This window comes from Musa acuminata, chromosome BXJ1-9 (assembly GCF_036884655.1).
Source record: "Musa acuminata AAA Group cultivar baxijiao chromosome BXJ1-9, Cavendish_Baxijiao_AAA, whole genome shotgun sequence".
Lineage (NCBI taxonomy): Eukaryota > Viridiplantae > Streptophyta > Magnoliopsida > Zingiberales > Musaceae > Musa > Musa acuminata.
Window position 1 is genome coordinate 31,990,144 of NC_088335.1, and position 18,158 is coordinate 32,008,301.

Sequence of the window (18,158 nt, forward strand, 5' to 3'; positions counted from 1 at the left end):
CGTCCACTGTTCTTTAACGGATTGGACTACACTTATTGGAAAACTCGAATGAGAGTTTTCTTGATTTCTCTAAATCTGGATTTATGGAATATCATTGAAAACGGTTTTCAACGTCCCTCTAAACCGATGAACGAATGGTCGGATTTAGAGAAGAAGTATTTTTCTTTAAACGCAAAGGCTATGAATGCCTTATTTTGCGCTTTGGACAAAAATGAGTTCAATCGGGTTTCTTTGTGCGAAACGGCTTTCGATATTTGGCGCGCTCTTGAAATCACGCACGAGGGAACTAGTAGAGTCAAAGACTCGAAAGTTAATGTTTTACTGCATGATTTCGAGCTTTTTCATATGAAACCAAGTGAAACCGTTGTTGACATGTACACCCGTTTTACGGATGTCGTCAATGGCTTAAAATCACTTGTAAAAGCTTTTCGGATTTTGAACTCGTTAACAAAGTTTTGCGCTCACTTTCTAAAACTTGGGATTCAAAAGTAACTGCTATTCAAGAATCGAAAAACTTGAACCAATTTCTACTTGAAGAACTAATTGGTTCATTGATCACATATGAAATGACGTGCAATGCACGTGAAGAACTTGAGAACCACCTTCCAAAGAACAGGAAGGATTTGGGACATAGAACATTTGAAGACCACTCGAGCATAAGCTCAAGTGATGGTGAACTTAAACTACAAATGAAACAAAAATTAAAAAGTAAAAAGTAAAAAGAACGGAACTACTTGCTTTGAACGCAAGAAGAAGAACAAAAATTGGGATGAATCGAGCTCCTCTGAAGACGAGGAGAAAATCAACAAAGGCGAGGTGGCAAACTACGCCTTTACACCTTTCGACGCTAAGGTAATCAAAATGCCTTTAATTTACTTCGAAATTACATGATGTTCTTCATGATGCATTTTTCTTTTTCTTTAAATTTTCTTGAAAATTACATTTTTAATAATTTAATAATGTAAATGCAAAAATATGAATTGATATGTTTGCTATCACTAATGGTTGCTATCACTGATGCTGATATGTTTGCTATCACTAATGATGATATGGTTGCTATTACTGATGTTGATATGTTTGCTATCACTGATGTTGATATGGTTACTATCACTGATGCTGATATGTTTGCTATCATTAATGATGATATGGTTGCTATCACTGATGCTATGATTAGGCCATACTTGCATCACTAAGAAATATATGATTGCTATCATTGCTATGATTAGGCCATACTTGCATCACCATGTAATACATGATTGCTATCATTGCTATATGCCCTGTACCAAGATATCAAACAAAAATTTGCATCATACGAGCTGATATCTTACCATGTGATGCAATGCTATACTTGCTAAAATATTCGAAATGTATACATCATGCCCTGTATCAAGATATCAAACAAAATCTTGCTTCACAGTTTTACGCATTGATATCTTACCATATGATGAAATGCTACAATTGATGAACACTTGAAATGTAATCCTCTATCTTATTGATTTTTCAATAAATCTATGCTTGTCATACATGAATTCATTGAATGTAATTTTGAGGATGATTTCAGATTTGACAAATGCTTGATTCATATTTACGACATAAGATACACTTTAAATATGAATCATGCTTCAATCATGTTAAATGCTTCAATCATTTTCTATCTCTAGAGTTCTCGATTTTGATGAAATACAAGTGATAAATTCATTTATGATATCTTGTAAATCACTTGAATTATGAATGAGTTTTTTATGATGTGTTAAAAGAATCACTTAAAAAGAAAATGCTTTTCCCATCTTATCGAGATTAATGATATTGTGTGAATCTCGAAATTGATTTTGATGAAATAGTAATAACGTTATTCATGTTATGAATCTTAAAAATGATAATATGCTTCATGTGATAATATGAATACATGAAACACTTATGATATTCCGTGTATTCATAAAATATTTATCTCATCATCCGATAACTCTTCTTGATATTTCTTATGAGATGAAATGAAATAATGCATGAAATACAAATGAGGAATCAATGATCATGCATAATAGGATGTAATGAATTCTGACATTTAGATACCATCATTTGAATATCTATGATCATGTTGCCAAAACGATATATCATGAATGCTTGAATATCATGTTTGATATGCTCATGATGATGATTGATTTTTCGGTATCGTGCACAAAAAAAAAAAATTGAAATGTAATGTTAATGAATTTGTGCATTGAAACTATAATGATGCACAAATAACAATGATTACTTACCTTTGTCATGATTTAGAAATTGATGTAAAGAGTTTTTCCCTTCTTTTTGACAATGACAAAGGGGGAGATAGATTGCTAGCACAATTCAAGAAAAAGGCAAAAATTACAAAAGAGAAGAAATTGCTATCTTGAATATCACTGATAATTGCTAGCTTGAAATGTCAAGAAAATGTAAAAACTTGTTTATTTTCTTGCACATCTAAAGAGAAGATGCAAATGTAACACTTGCCAAATTGTTTGCTTGCCTCATGTAAAACATTATCTCTTGCTAGTTTGGCATTTTGCTAGCTTGCACTTTGCAACGAAAGTAAAAATGACACTTCTCAAAAGAGAAGAAAGAGCTTGTTATCTTGAACATCACAAGCTTGCCAAACAAAAATTGCAAAAGTGCTATCTTGCCTATCTCAAGAAGCAAAACTTGCATATCGTAAAAATTTGCTAGCTTGCAACTTGCATATTTCAAGAAGCAAGAGTTGCCTTCTTGAACATCTCTAAATTGCTAGCTTGCAAGTTCTAAAATGTTGCAACATTGCTAGCTTGCATGTTATAAAAGTGCTATCTTGTATGCTGTAAAACTTGCATATCTAAAACTTGATAGCTTGAATGTTCTAAGCATGATGTAACATTTGCTAAATTTTTTGGCTTCAAAACTACATGATGATAAAACTTGATATTATGTTTTTCATGCAATGAGTTGAACCAATATCACAAACACTTGATTGTGATACTTCTCCTTTTTGTTGATGACAAAGGGGGAGAAGTATGTTGATGAAAGTATGTTGATGACATGACATGTGATGCATAAGTTTATGCATATGTTCATGTTGACGTGTTGCAAGTATTCATGATGAATATTGCAATGACTTGAATTCAGTTTGAATTCAAGGTTCTATCAATATGGCATATTGATAGGGGGAGTTTGTTTAAACTCTGGGAGTTAAGGTTAACTCCGTTTATGATGACATGTTGCTTAGATTTTTGAATCTAAGAGTTTCTATCAATATGACATATTGATAGGGGGAGTTTGTTTAAACTCCGGGAGTTAAGTTTAACTCCGTCATCAAGTGGTTGTCATCATCAAAAAGGGGGAGATTGTTGAATCTCGTATTTTGATGATGAAGCTACTTGATATATGTTTATGATTTAATCTGCGTTTTGAGTGACGCAGGATGCCTCGATCAGGATGAGACAATTAAAGCAGGAAAATAATGTTGTGCCGGAGGAACATGTCAGAAGATTGGACGTCGGGCCGGTGGATTGGTCGACGTATCGACAGAAGGCTTCGGGCAGTGGACTCGGGCATCGGGCCAAGAAGAGCGGTTATTGTGCCAAGGATATCAGAGTTGCGGAGTCAACTGGCCGATTGGGCAATAGGCCGCAGGAGAGGACGATGCGCCGAAAAATCAGACGAAGCGTCGAGGGACCAATGACATGCCGGACAACTTGGTTAATTGCTTAGGATTAATTGTCTCGATCGAAGTTTTATTTTAAGTGTGCAAGATTATCTATGATGAAAGTTAGACAAGCAGCAGGAGTTGCACCGGAGTCAAGTTCATGATCACATTGGAAGTTCGAGAGTTCGACGGAAGTTCGGACGGTCGTCGGAGGTTCTGCGAGAACAAATCCGAGAAGTCCAGAAGCTTGCCAAACGAAGCTCGTCGGAACTTGCCAAGTGGATCGTCGCAAAGTCCAGGAGTTTGCCGGAAGTCCGCAGGAGCATCACCGAGGGTTCATCGGATGATCGACGGAAGTTCGCCGGAAACTCGCCGGAAGAAGCGATTGACGCACCGAAGCAAAGCTGCAGAAATTGTCTTAGATTTAATCGTAGTTAGCACATTGATTAAGTTAGAAAATGGGAGGTGATCCCTTTGGCTTAATCTTGGGGCAATTGGGCCCCTGAAAGACTGAAATTGGGCCAAATGGAACTAACCATTCGGACCCTGATTGCACCAGGAGGTGCAACCGCCTAGGCCAAGAGGTGGCACCGCCTGGACTAAGCCTCCCAGCGAGACTGGGTGGTGCAACCTCCCCAGCCGGGAGGTGGCACCGCCTGAGCTCAGTCTTCGAGCAAGACTGGGCGGTGCAACCTCCCTGACAGAGAGGTGGCACCGCCTGAGCTCAGTCTTCGAGCAAGACTGGGCGGTGCAACCTCCCTGACAGAGAGGTGGCACCGCTTGAGCTCGGTCTTCGAGCTCTGCCAGGCGGTGCAACCTCTCCAGTCAAGAGGTGCAACCGTCTGATCCCGGAATTCCGGGATTTGATCGTTTTGAGCTCCAAATTTGAATTGGGTTGGGGCCTATAAATACCCCACCCATTCAGCACTGAATAGATACTGAACTTACCCGAAATCTTGTTCTTTTCAGTGGTTCTTAGAGCTCAAAACTGCTAGTTTTCCTCCTCCTTCTGTTCTTCAAGTTTGAGTTGTAAAGAGAGGAGAGAAAACATCTGTAAGGGTTGTCTCCTAAGCCCGTCAAAAGGAGTGAATCTGTAAGAGGGTAGTTGGCCTTCGCCTATTGAAGGAAGGCCTCTAGTTGACGTCGGTAACCTCATCGGTGGAGGAAGCCAAAAGTGGAGTAGGTCAAGACTGACCGAACCACTCTAAATCTCTGGTTTGCGTTTATTTTGAGCACTTTATCATTACTGCAAACCTCCTACATAGCTACTGCTCTCTGCGCTTTTACGAACGAGTTCTGTGCAGTTTATGATCACGTCTTAATTCCACTTACAACTGCAAACTGTCTTCTGCGCTTTTTTACGAACAAGGTTCTGTGCAGTTTACGTTTATGTCTTGATTTCATTTACAACTGCAAACTGTCTTCTGCACTTTTACGAACAAGGTTCTGTGCAGTTTACGTTTACGTCTTGATTTTATTTAGAACTGCAAACTGTCATCTGCGTTTAGACGCAAACTGCGTTTAGACGCAAACTGCGCTTAGACGCAAACTGTGTTTAGACGCAAACTGCGCTTAGACACAAACTGTGTTTAGACGCAAATTGAGTTTAGATGCAAACTGCGCTTAGACGCAATCTGCGCTTAGACGCAAACTGCACTTAGATACAAACTGTGAATCAGCTTTTGCATCATAATAGTTTCTATCGAACGAACGCAGCTTTCGGTTTTAATCGCTGTAAAATTTCTGCTGCACTAATTCACCCCCCCCCTCTTAGTGCTCTCGATCCTAACAGAATCATGTCGGGCCGGAGTGGAACATGTCAGAAGATTGGACGTCGAGCCGGAGGATCATTCGACATGTCGGTAGAAAACTTCGGGCCAAGAATTCGGGTATCGGGCCAAGAAGAGCAGAAATTGCACCAAGAAAATTAGAGTTGCAGAGGTCAACTGGCTGATTGAGTAATAGGCCATAAGAGAGGATGATGCGTCGAAGAATCGGACAAAGTGTCGAACCAATGACATGACCGTACAACATTTGATGAGCTTTGTAATAATTGTCTAGATCGAAGTAGGTTTTAGGTATAATTGAGTCAATATTAGAGTGAAACAATGTCAACTCAATTAAGGGCCAATTGGGTCTAAATTGGGAGTGATTTGGGCTCATTGGGAGGCTTATTCAATGACCCAAATGTTGGGCCAAGCGGTGGTACCGCTAGAATTAGCGGTAGAACCGCCTATGAGTTGGAAAACTCAAAAAACTCGATCTCCGAGGCTGTTAAGCGGTGGTACCGCCCACACACAGTCTCCCAGGTGGTAGTACCGCCAGACTGGCAGTGGTACCACCCAGTGCAAGCGGTGGTACCGCCCGTACCCTGAAATCTCAGGGATTATAATTCTGGGCTCCAAATTTGAATCCATTTGGGGTCTATAAATACCCCACTCTTTCCTACTTAGAAATTCAAGAATTGTGTAGAAAGGGGGAAAGAATCATTGATGAAAAAGAGTTGAAAAAAACTTGAAAAGTGTTGAGTGTTCCCATCCACCTCTTAGAGTTTAGAGTTCATTATAAGAGAGGTGTGAAACTTATAAAGGTTCTCTCCTAAGCCTATCAAAAGGAGAATAGAGTTGTAAGAAGGTGGTTGGTCTTTCCCTATTAAACAAAAACTATTAGTAGATGTCGGTGGCCTCGACGGAAGAGGAATAGAGAGTAGATGTAGGTCATGACGACCGAACTACTATAAAACTTGGTTTGCATTTAGTTTAAGCTATTTACTTTCAATGCAAACTACTTTACTTACTTTACCTTCTCATTACACTATTCCATATGCTTTTAAGTTAAGCTCACATTTCCGATATCAGTTTTCATCGAATGTATGAAAGATTTTCAAAACTGGCATTTTTATCCGCTGCACTAATTCACCCCCACCCCCCCCCCCCCCCTTAGTGCCAACTCGTTCCTAACAGGTACCACTGCTTGATAGTCTCTCGGACATTGTGTCTAGGTGGTACCACCACCCAGACTGGCCGTATCATCACCTGACATAGTCTCGGAGACTATGCCATGACGGTTTCACTTGTTGGGTCACTGTTTGGGCCTTTCACTTGGTCCAACACAGCACCAACTTGGGCCCAATTGACTGCTAATTAAGTTGGCCCAATTCCAACCCAATTATATGCTAACTATGAATTTTAAGGCATACACTAAGTAAATCAAGTCTGGTTAGTCTAGGTTTCTTCCAGCGAGCTTCTAGCGATCTTCCGACGAATTTCCGATGATCTCTCGACAATGTTCTAACGGACTCCCAACAAGCTCCGAGACTTTACGACAATCTTCTTGGCGAGTTCTGACGAGCTTCTATGGCAAGCTTTTGGACTTCTCGGTCAATTCCAATAGAACTTCCGATGAATATCCAGACTTCCAATGAACTCCCGAATGTTAGGAATAAGTCGGCACTAAGTGGTGGGGGTGAATTAATGTAGCAGATTAAAACATCGGTTTGAAATTTCTTTGTATGATAAAATCAAATTTCTATGAAACTATTTCATAATGATATTAACTTGAAAGAGCTTGGGAGCATAGTGAAAGCAATAAGGAAGCAGTTTGCAATAAATGTAAATAGCAAAGCATAAATGCTAACAAGATTTTATAGTGGTTCGGTCGTCATGACCTACATCCATTCTGTCGATTCCTCTTTCGTCGAGGCCACCGGTATCCACTAAAGATCTTCTTTCAATGGGCAAATATCAACTACCCTTACACCTCGATTTTCCTTTTGACAGGTTCAGGAGAGAACCTTTACAACCCCTTTTTACAAAGCTTCCCTCAAAGTCTCCCTTAGAATGGTCTCTAAACTTTAGGAGGAGGGACTCTATACTTTAGAAGGGTTTTCAACTTAAGAAACATAGAGTTTCTGATCACCTTTCTTGCTACTCCATGCAGGAATAACTGGGGTTTTTATAGACCTCAAATGACTTCAAAACTTGGAGCCAAAATTTAAATCTCTGAAATTTCGTGGTACGGGCGGTATCACCGCCTGCACTGGGCGGTACCACCACTTGCAGCCTGACACTGGGTGGTACCACCGCTTGATGGTCTCGGAGATTGAGTCTGGGTGGTACCATCGCCTGACATAGTCTCGGAGACTATGCCACGTCGATTCCACCTGTTGGGTCACTATTGGGCCTTTTTACTTAGCCCAACATAGCTCAAACTTGGCCCAATTGGCCCCTAATTGAGTTGGCCCAATTCCAATCCAATTATGTGCTAACTACAAATTTTAAGATATTTACTAAGCTAAATAAATATGTAAGTCTAGGTTTCTTCCGACGAGCTTCCGGCTATCTTCCAACGAACTTCCGATAAATCTCTCGGTAATGTTCTAATAAACCCTCGGCAAGCTCTTAGACTTTATGTCGATCTTCTTGGTAAGTTCCAACGAGCTTCTTTGGCAAGCTCCTGGACTTCTCGGTCAATTCCGACATAACTTCCGATGAACTATCACGAATGGTCGTCGCGTACCCGCAACAAATCCGTTCAACAAATCGTTCGTCGCTCTCGTCTATATGTACAGCTGCTTGGCAACATGTTTTGGCTTGGTTGTAAGTCTTTTTGCTTGTAAAAATATTAGTTCGAACAAGTTATAGTGCTACAATGCGATTGCTCATCGAACCAAGCAAAACAGCCCTAAAATAGCCCAAAACAGCTCCGTTTTCACATGCTACGGGCTATTTTCTGTAGCCTGCTATCGCATGCGAAACATCAACCATCTCGGCACCCTAGAACCACCCGGGTGGCACTATGGGGGATGGGGCTTTGGTATAGTGTTGGGCGTTGAACAATCTTTCGCAAGTTCGCACGTTACCTTGACGGGAACTTGTTGTCGCGCCCAGCACCCGGTGAGTAGCTGTTTGTGGACTTGCAACTATTCGTTCAACCCTCTAAAGTCCTTGTTTCCCTCCTCTCTCTCTTTTCTCTTGTGCATCTCTTTTCTCTTGTGCACACAAAGTGCTTACTGAATTGCTTGTAAAGCTTTCCCTTTTCGTGAGACGTCGGGACTTGTCCATCGCTCGTTCTTCGAACTAATCAACTTTCTCTTTTACAGGTCCTTTGGGACCTGCGAGAGGTTGCAAGTGGGCTGATCTTTGCGGAAGCAAATTGCAAGGGCGAAGTGCGACTCAGGCAACGTAAGCTTAGTTTGTGTCTTTGACAAAAGGGTGCCTCGTGACTTAGGCAACGCAAGCTAAGTTCGCGTCTTTGCCACAAGGGTGCCTTATGACTTAGGCAATATCAGCTAAGTCCGTGACATTGTGGTATCAGAGTGGGTAAGTACTTCGAGTGAGCAGTGAAGGAACTTCGTAATTTCACCATTGCAAAGCATCAAGGCGAATCAAGTAAGATGGGGCAAGCCGGACCCTTTCCATAAGCAGTCGCAGGTGGGCTACAAGTGGACACTCGCTCTCATGTTGTTGGAGCCATTCAGGAGGAGCGCAACAGCGAACATGATGAGCAAGAAGTTGGCTATTTTCCATGAGCGGAGGAGGCATAATCTGGAGCGCCAATCGGGAAAAAGAGTCATAAGGAGAGACTCACAATGGTAGAAACCCGCTTGGATGTTCTTGAAGCGAACTTAGAGGATCTTTACCATAGCCAACGAAGGCTTGTTGGGGTAGAAAGCTCACAAGAAGAAGCGGAGTCTAGGATTGACAAGGTTGAGGCCCTAGTCAATTGATTGTTAGATGACACCAAAGACTCCGTGCAACACCTGAAAGTTGTGGTGAAACTCACTTTAAGGGTGACCATGCTCACAAGAACACTAATGCGAGAGGAAGCAACACCCACATTGCACAGCCACAAAACTTGAGGGCACCCGAGTCTCATGGTTATGGAGGGGCCAGAGATGCTAAAGAGTTCGAGAATTTCCTATTCGACATAGAACAATACTTTCGAGCTACGAGGCTTGATTCTGAAGAAACCAAAGTTTCTATAGTAACAATGTATCTGAATGGAGATACAAAACTTTAGTGGCGAACCCATTGGGAGGAGATCCAATAGGGTCGGTGTCGAGTTGACACATGGGAGGACTTGAAGCGGGAGTTGAGAACTCAGTTCCTACTAGAGAACACAGAGTTCGTCGCAAGAAGGGTGTTGAGACAGCTCCACCAGAGTACTTCCATTCGAGACTATGTGAAGCAATTTTCTACACTAATGCTGGACATACAGGACATGTCCGAGAAGGATAAGCTGTTCAGCTTCCTCAATGGTTTGAAGCCATGGGCTCAACAAGAACTACATCGAAGGAATGTTGCCGATGTGATCGGGGCAATTGCTGTCATAAAAAGACTCACCGACTTTGTTTCCTCTGAAGACCTGAGAAAAAGGAAACAATCTTTAGGCAATCGCCCTCCAAAATATTTTCGAGAGAAGGAGCTCAAGGGCGAACAAAGGAAGAAGAGTTCCCACAAAGGGCCAAGCCCGAAAGACAAGGTCCCAAAACCTAGCGGATGCTTCTTATGCGGAGGGTTGCATATGGTAAGGGAGTGCCCACAAAAATAGGCACTCAATGCTTTAACAACTTCCATCCACCCCCCCAAATCAGATAAGGGCAAGGTTGTCGCTCTTAGTTTGAGTAGTTCTAAATCCAATAGTGATGGTGAGGAGTCGAAAGGACCCTAGATGGGAGCAATGTATTTGTTGAACGCCATGTGGAGTCAAGTGGGGGAGAACATGAAGACAAGGCTACAAAAAGAAGGAAGTGGTGAGCTGATGTACGTAGACATCAAGCTCAATGGCCAAACAACCCGTGCAATAGTGGACATGGGCGCTACCCACAACTTTATCATCGATCGAGAAGCAAAGCGACTTGGGCTGATCTTGGAGAAGATTCTAAGCCGAATGAAGGCGGTGAACTCAGAGACCAAGTAAATCTCCGGGTTGGCAAAGGGAGTTCCCATCAAGATCGGAACATGGAGCGGGAGCACAAACATGATGGTGGTGCCACTGGACGACTTCCAAGTGATTCTTGGATTGAAATTTATGCACACGACGAAGTTGGTGCTAATGTCGTTCCTTAAATCCCTATGTGTGATGGGAGGTAACGACCCTTGTGTGGTTCCCTTCTCTCGGAGAAGAGCTAGGGAACCTCAATAAATATCGATATTACAACTAAAGAAAGGGGTGCAAAAAAGTGAATTAACATTCATGGCTACTATGAAGTTAGAGCCACTCGACGAGAAGGCCATTCATGAACCTGTTGTGGTGGCGAATGTTTTGAAAGACTTCACTAACATTATGCCACCCGAGTTGCCGAAGATTCTTCCGCCACGCAGAGGAGTGGATCACAATATCGAGTTGGAGCCGAGAGTGAAGCCTTCAGTGAGACCACCCTATTGCATGCCCCCGCTAGAGTTGGCAGAACTCAGAAAGTAGTTAGATGAACTGCTAAGCGGTGGTCTCATCCGTAGTTCTAAAGTACAATTCGAAGCTCTAGTTCTCTTTCAAAAGAAACAAGATGGGAGCCTTTGACTATGCGTCGATTACAGAGCCCTCAATAAAGTGATGGTAAAGAACAAGTATCCCATCCTGCTCATCGCGGACTTGTTCGACCAGTTGAGCAAAGCCAAGTATTTCTCAAAACTCGACCTTCGGTCGGGGTATTGGCAGGTGTTGAATCTCGGATTTTGATGATGAAACCAATCAATATGTGTTTATGTTTTAATCTGCGTTTTGAGTGATGCAGGATGCTTCGATCAGGATGAGACAATTAAAGCAGAAAAATCATGTTGGGTCGGAGGAACATGTTAGAAGATTGGACGTCGGGCCGGTGGATCAGTCGACGTATCGACAGAAGGCTTCGAGCCGTGGATTCGGGCATCGGGGCCAAGAAGAGCGGACATTGTGCCAAGGATATCGGAGTTGCGAAGTCAACTGGTTGATTGGACAATAGGCCATAGGAGAGGACGATGTGCCGAAGAATAGGATGAAGCGTCGAGGGACCAATGACATGCTGGACAACTTGATTAGATGCTTAGGATTAATTGTCTAGATCGAAGTGTGTTTTACATGTGCAGGATTAACTATAATAGCATGAAGACATAAAGTAAGTTTACTAGAGTCAAGTTTGATGGGTGTTTGAGAGTCCGCCGAAAGTCCAAAGAATCGTCGGAAGTGCTACTGGAAACAACCGAGAAATAATCGGGGACTTGTCGAAGTTTTCGAAAGTCTGCTGAAAAGATCATCGGAGGTTCACGGAGATCACCGAGAAGGTTTAGATACTTTCCAAAGACTCATTGAACTCGCCACAAGAATGAGAGCCTATTGGGAGTCCGCCGGAGGAAATCCATGGGTGTATCGGAAGTCCACCGGAAGTTCGTCGGAAAGCTCGCCAGAAGGAAACTCGAAGTTGTCAGTTAAAATTTGCTTAGGGCTATGTCTTAATTTCATAGTTTGCATATAATTTAGGTTAGGATTAAGGGTTAATCCTACAACCCAATTAGGGGCCAATTGGGCCCAAGTTTGAACTGATTTGGGCCAAGTTTGGAGCCCAACCAGTGAGCTAGAACTGTCCAAGCGGTGGCACTACTGGACTAGGCAGTGGCATCGCCATTATACTGCCAGACTGGGTGGTGGCACCACCCAGAACCGGAGAGGTCTGATGGTGGCACCGCTAGTACACTGCTGGACTAGGCAGTGGCACCTCCAGTATAGTGTCAGTGTCAGACACTGACAGGCGGTGGCACCGCCAGCATTGGGAAACCCAAAAGTAATTCAAATTTGGAGCCCAAATTTGAATCCTCTTGGGGTTTATAAATACCCCTCAATTCTCAATAGAGATAAGACCTTTTTGAGAAGTTAGAAATTAAGAAAAAACTTTAGCAAAGTCTTATTTTCAATAGCTTAAGTGTTCACCTCCCTCTTTCTCTTTGAAAAATCTGTAAGAGTGTGAACCACTTGTAAAAAGGTTGTAAGAGGGGTATTTGGTCCTTCCCCTTTAAAGTGATTTGCTAGTGGAAGTTGGAAGCCTCATCGAAGAAGGCTTCGTAAGTGGATGTAGGTCATTTGACCGAACCACTTTACAATGTGGTGTTCATTTAATGTGTGAGTGTTTAATTTTCTGAACCACTTATCTTCTTAGTAGCAAACTGTTCAGTTTTATTCTCCCTACTCTTAACTTCTTTTACTTGAGCTATTTTAGCTAAGTCATCCTTCATTGAATCGAAATCTCTACACATTTACGAAATCAATTTCAAACTTTCGAGTTTTAATCCGCTGCACTAATTCACCCCCCTCTCTTAGTGCTGCTTTGATCCTAACAATTGGTATCCGAGCAAGGCTCACTCTCATATTTTGTTTAATACCTAAGAGAGATGGCTTACTCCGACATGCAAGAGGGTCACTCTATTACACGTCCGCCTATGTTTAATGGGTCGGATTACACGTATTGGAAGACTCGTATGATGATCTTTCTTATTTTCATAGATTTTGAGCTCTGAAATATTGTCGAAAATGGATTTAAAAAATCTTCTCTTCCGATAAGCGAATGGGATGAATCAGAGAAGAAGGTTTTTGCTTTAAATGCAAAGGCTATGAATGCCTTGTTTTGTGCACTTGACAAAAATGAATTTAATCGCGTTTCGATTTGTGATTCGGCTTTTGATATTTGGAGAACTCTTGAGGTCACTCATGAAGGCACTAGCTGAGTGAAAGAGTCCAAAATCAATATTCTTATGCATTCTTTTGAACTTTTTCGGATGAAACCAAGTGAGTCCATCGGAGACATGTACACCCGTTTCACGAATGTCATCAATGGACTCAAAGCTCTTGGTAAAGGTTTTTCTAACTTTGAACTAATAACTAAATTTTAAGATCCCTTCCAAAGAGTTGGGATCTAAAACTTAAGGCCATTCAAGAGGCCAAGAACCTTAAAACATTTCCTCTCGAAGAACTTATTGGGTCTCTAATGACCTACGAAATGAACAATGTAGCAAAAAGGAAACTCGAGAACAATCTTCCAAAGAATAAGAATGATTTGGGACATAGAATATTTGAAGACCACTTGAGCATAAGCTCAAGTGATGGTGAACTTAAACTACAAATGAAACAAAAATTAAAAAGCAAAAAGAACCGAACTACTTACTTTGAACGCAAGAAGAAGAACAAAAATTGGGATGAATCGAGCTCCTCCGAAGACGATGAGAAAATCAAGAAAGACGAGGTGGCAAACTACACCTTAACCACTTTCAATGATGAGGTAATCGAAACCCCCTTAATTTATTTTGAAATTACATGATATTTTCCGTGATGTATTTTTTTTAATAATTATTTTTCTTAAAAATTACATGTTTAAAAAATTAAAAATGTAAAAATAGGATCATGATCATAATTTTGAAAATAATAATAAAAATTACATGTTTTATGTTAAAGAAATAAAATGGTAGATTTAAATCTAATGATCATATGTATGTTATTCTTAAAAAGAAAAAAATATGTATCTTGATGATTTCCGATTTTGATTGAAACCATGCTTGATGTTTTAATGAAAATATTAAGAAGTTTAATATCATGCTTAATGATGATGCATGGCTTTTGTATGGAAAACTAAGCATGAAAAGATAGATTCAACTAAAAAGAAAAAAATGCATGACTACCAGAAATAACAAAACGATTTTGGTTGAAAATACCTTATACTCAATGAAACCATGATTGATGAACTTCCTTTATGTTTAATTATTTCTTTGCCTTGTATGTCCTATCATGATGAATATTTTGAAAATAAATGAAATCATGTTTGATTTGAAGTAATGCATAATGATCATGCTTAATGAGTTTTCTTTCGAAATGATGCATATTGATTTTTATGATTTATGGATTACCGATTTTCATGAAAATAAAAGTGGCTTTTTTGGTTAAAAAAAATGATGATGCATGTTTTGATTTGACATAAATGAAATAGGTATACTTATATGAAATAGAAGTGTCATGCTTGACGATTATATACTTAATGATGCATAAAGTTGTAATGAAAATATTAAAATTTTGATACCATGATTTGTGATTTTATGCATGAGATTTTAAAGTTATACATGATGATTTTTGTGGTTTATTGATCTTGATGGTTTTCATGACAAAATTTATTTTTCGATCCTAAATGTTGATGCATGGTTTTAACATAAGAACAAATATTTGAGCATGCTAATATAAAATCAATCACATAAATTGAAACAACTAAAAAGAGAAAAGTATTTTTCTTAAAAATTATTTTTCTCTATCTTATTGACTTTAATGAATCTATTTGATCATCTTAAAAGTGATTTTGATGATTTTGATGATTTGAATGAGTTTCATCTAACCACGATTTTTATCTTGATTTCTAAAAATTATAACTTGAAAATTTATTTTATAAATCAAGATTGTCTATTATGATTCATTCTTTTCACTATTTGAGTTATTTAAAAAGAATTATAATATGTCTTGATATTCAAAATTTATGTTGACTATTTATGCATCTCATCATCAAAATTCTTTTTGATATTCTTCATGTGATGATATGAATGCATGAAACGCTCATGATATGATTTTTATACAATTTCATGTATTTATGAAATATTTATCACATCACCCAATTAATTCTTCTTGATGTTCCTAATGTGATGAAATAAAATTATGCACGAAATACAAATGAGAAGTTAATGATCATGCATGATAGAATGTAATGAACTTTGGTATTTAGATACCATCAATTGAAAAGCTATGATCATGTTGCCAAAACGATGTATCATGAATGCTTGAATATCATATATGATATGCTCATAATGTTGATTGATTTATTTGTATCATGCATGAAAAATAAAATGTATGGTTTTGAAATTGTGCATATTCGAATTTGAAAATATGATGATGCATAATGATGAAATTATGTAATAAAAATATTAAACCTTTTGAAACCATGTTTTAATGTCATGCATAATGATCATGCTTAATAAATTTCAAAATTATGCATGATGATTTTTAAGTAATTTATGGATTATCAATTTTTAATCATGATAAAATGTTACATTTTTGGTTTTAAGTATGATGTATGTTTCATTAAAAAAACTTGAGCATATTGATTTGAAATCATGTTCAATGGTTTTATAATTCGAAATTATGCATGATGAATCTTGCGATTTACGGATTATTGATTTTTACCATAATGAAAGTGCCTTATTGATCTTTGTCATAATAAATCTTACACTTTTGGTTTTAAACATGATACATGTTTTTATTTGGCATAAATGAAATAAAATCATATGAATTGAAATAACCAAAGAGAGAAAATATTTTTTTTGAAAATTATTTTTCTCTATCTTATTGATCTTGATGATTATTATGATAAATCTATGTATACCATTTTGAATCTCTTGAAAGTAGTGTTGAGATTTTGATGAATTTGATGATTTGAATTTGAATGAGTTTGTATTCAAATCAAGATCTTGATTTCTTGGATTTACTACTTAAGATTTTTTTTAATCACGATCTCTTCTTTGTACACCTACAATTTTTGTTATTTATAAAAAGAAGAGATTTGATAAAATGAATCATGTCTTTTGTAATTCAAGATGTCTTATCTTTCATGACATGATACCGTTGGATTTATGACTTGTATGTCTTGAAATAATTGAAATATTTTACACTATTTTTTTCTTCCCTTATTCTTTCTTGTTTACAATAATAAAATGGGAAAAGTTATGATCATACATGGCAGGATGCAATTTGATAAATTAATACCATGATGATTTAAAATATTTATGATTTGGAATGATGCATATGCTGTTTATTATGATGATGCATATGCTGTTTATTATGATGATGCATGTGATGTATTACATATGATGTGTATCATGAATGCTTTAAATGATAAATATTTGGTACCAACAATCATGAAGTGATAAATATTTAAAAATATTAATTTAATATTTGGTATCATGAATACTTTATTATCATACATGAAAATAGTGATAAATATTTTGAAAATAAATGTTTGTTTCATGTTAGATGATTTTGTTAGGATCGAGAGCACTAAGAGGGGGGGGGTGAATTAGTGCAGCGGAAATCTTTCAGCGATTAAAAACGAAAGTTGCGTTCGTTCGATAAGAACTGTTTCGATGCAAAAGCCGATTCTAAGATTACTTATGATTAAGTGCAGTTTATGTCTAAACACAGTTTGCGCAGTTTGCGTCTAAATGCAGTTTACGTCTAAGCGTAGTTTACGCAGTTTGCATCTAAATGCAGTTTGCATCTAAATGCAGTTTGCGTCTAAATGAAGATTGCGTCTAAGCGCAGTTTGCATCTAAGCGCAGTTTGCGTCTAAGCTCAGATTGCGTCTGAGCGCAGTTTGCGTCTAAGCGTAGATTGCGTCTAAGCGTAGTTATAAATGGAGTCAAAACGTAAATGTAAACTGCAAAGAAACTCGTTCGTAAAAGCGTAGAAGACAGTTTGCAGTTATAAATAGAATCAAAACGTAAATATAAACTGCAATGTAAAGATTGTACGAAAACACCGATTTACGTCTGAATGCAGATTCGGAAAGATCAGAACTTAGAAACTTGTTCGTAAAAGCGCAGAGAGCAGTAGCTATGTAGGAGGTTTGCAGTAATGATAAAGTGCTCAAAATAAACGCAAACCAGAGATTTAGAGTGGTTCGGTCAGTCTTGACCTACTCCACTTTTGGCTTCCTCCACCGACGAGGTCACCGACGTCAACTAGAGGCCTTCCTTCAATAGGCGAAGGCCAACTGCCCATTTACAGTTTCACTCCTTTTGATGGGCTTAGGAGACAACCCTTACAGAACCTTTCTCTCCTCTCTTTACAACTCAAGACTTAAAGAACAGAAAGAGGAGAACTTTTGGACTTTACACAAATTTGAGCTCTTAGAATCATAGAAAAGATCAAGAATTCGGTGTAGGTCTGTATCTTTTCAGTGCTGAATGGGTGGGGTATTTATAGGCCCCAACCCAGTTCAAATTTGGAGCTCAAAACGATCAAATCCCGGAATTCCGGGATCAGGCGGTTGCGCACCTTTTGACTGGAGAGGTTGCACCGCCTGGCAGAGCTCGAAGACTGAGCCTCTGGGCGGTGCTACCTCTGTCAGGGGCGGTTGCACCTCTCTGCCAGAGCTCGAAGACCGAGTTCAGGCGGTTGTACCGCCTGACTGGAGAGGTTGCACCGCCTGGCAAAGCTCGAAACTTGAGCTCTGGCGGTGCTACCTCCTGACAGAGGAGGTTGCACCGCCCAGTCTCGCTCGGAGACTGAGCCCTGGGCGGTTGCACCTCTTGGCTGGGGCGGTTGCACCGCCCAGTCTCGCTGGGAGACATAGCCTGGGCGGTGCTACCTCCCTACCTGGGCGGTTGCACCTCCCACAGCAACCTGGGTCTGAATGGGTTGAACCATTCGACCCAATTTGAGTTCTTCAGGGGCCTAATTGCCCCAGGATTAAGCTAATGGGATCACCTCCCATTTCTAACTTAATCAA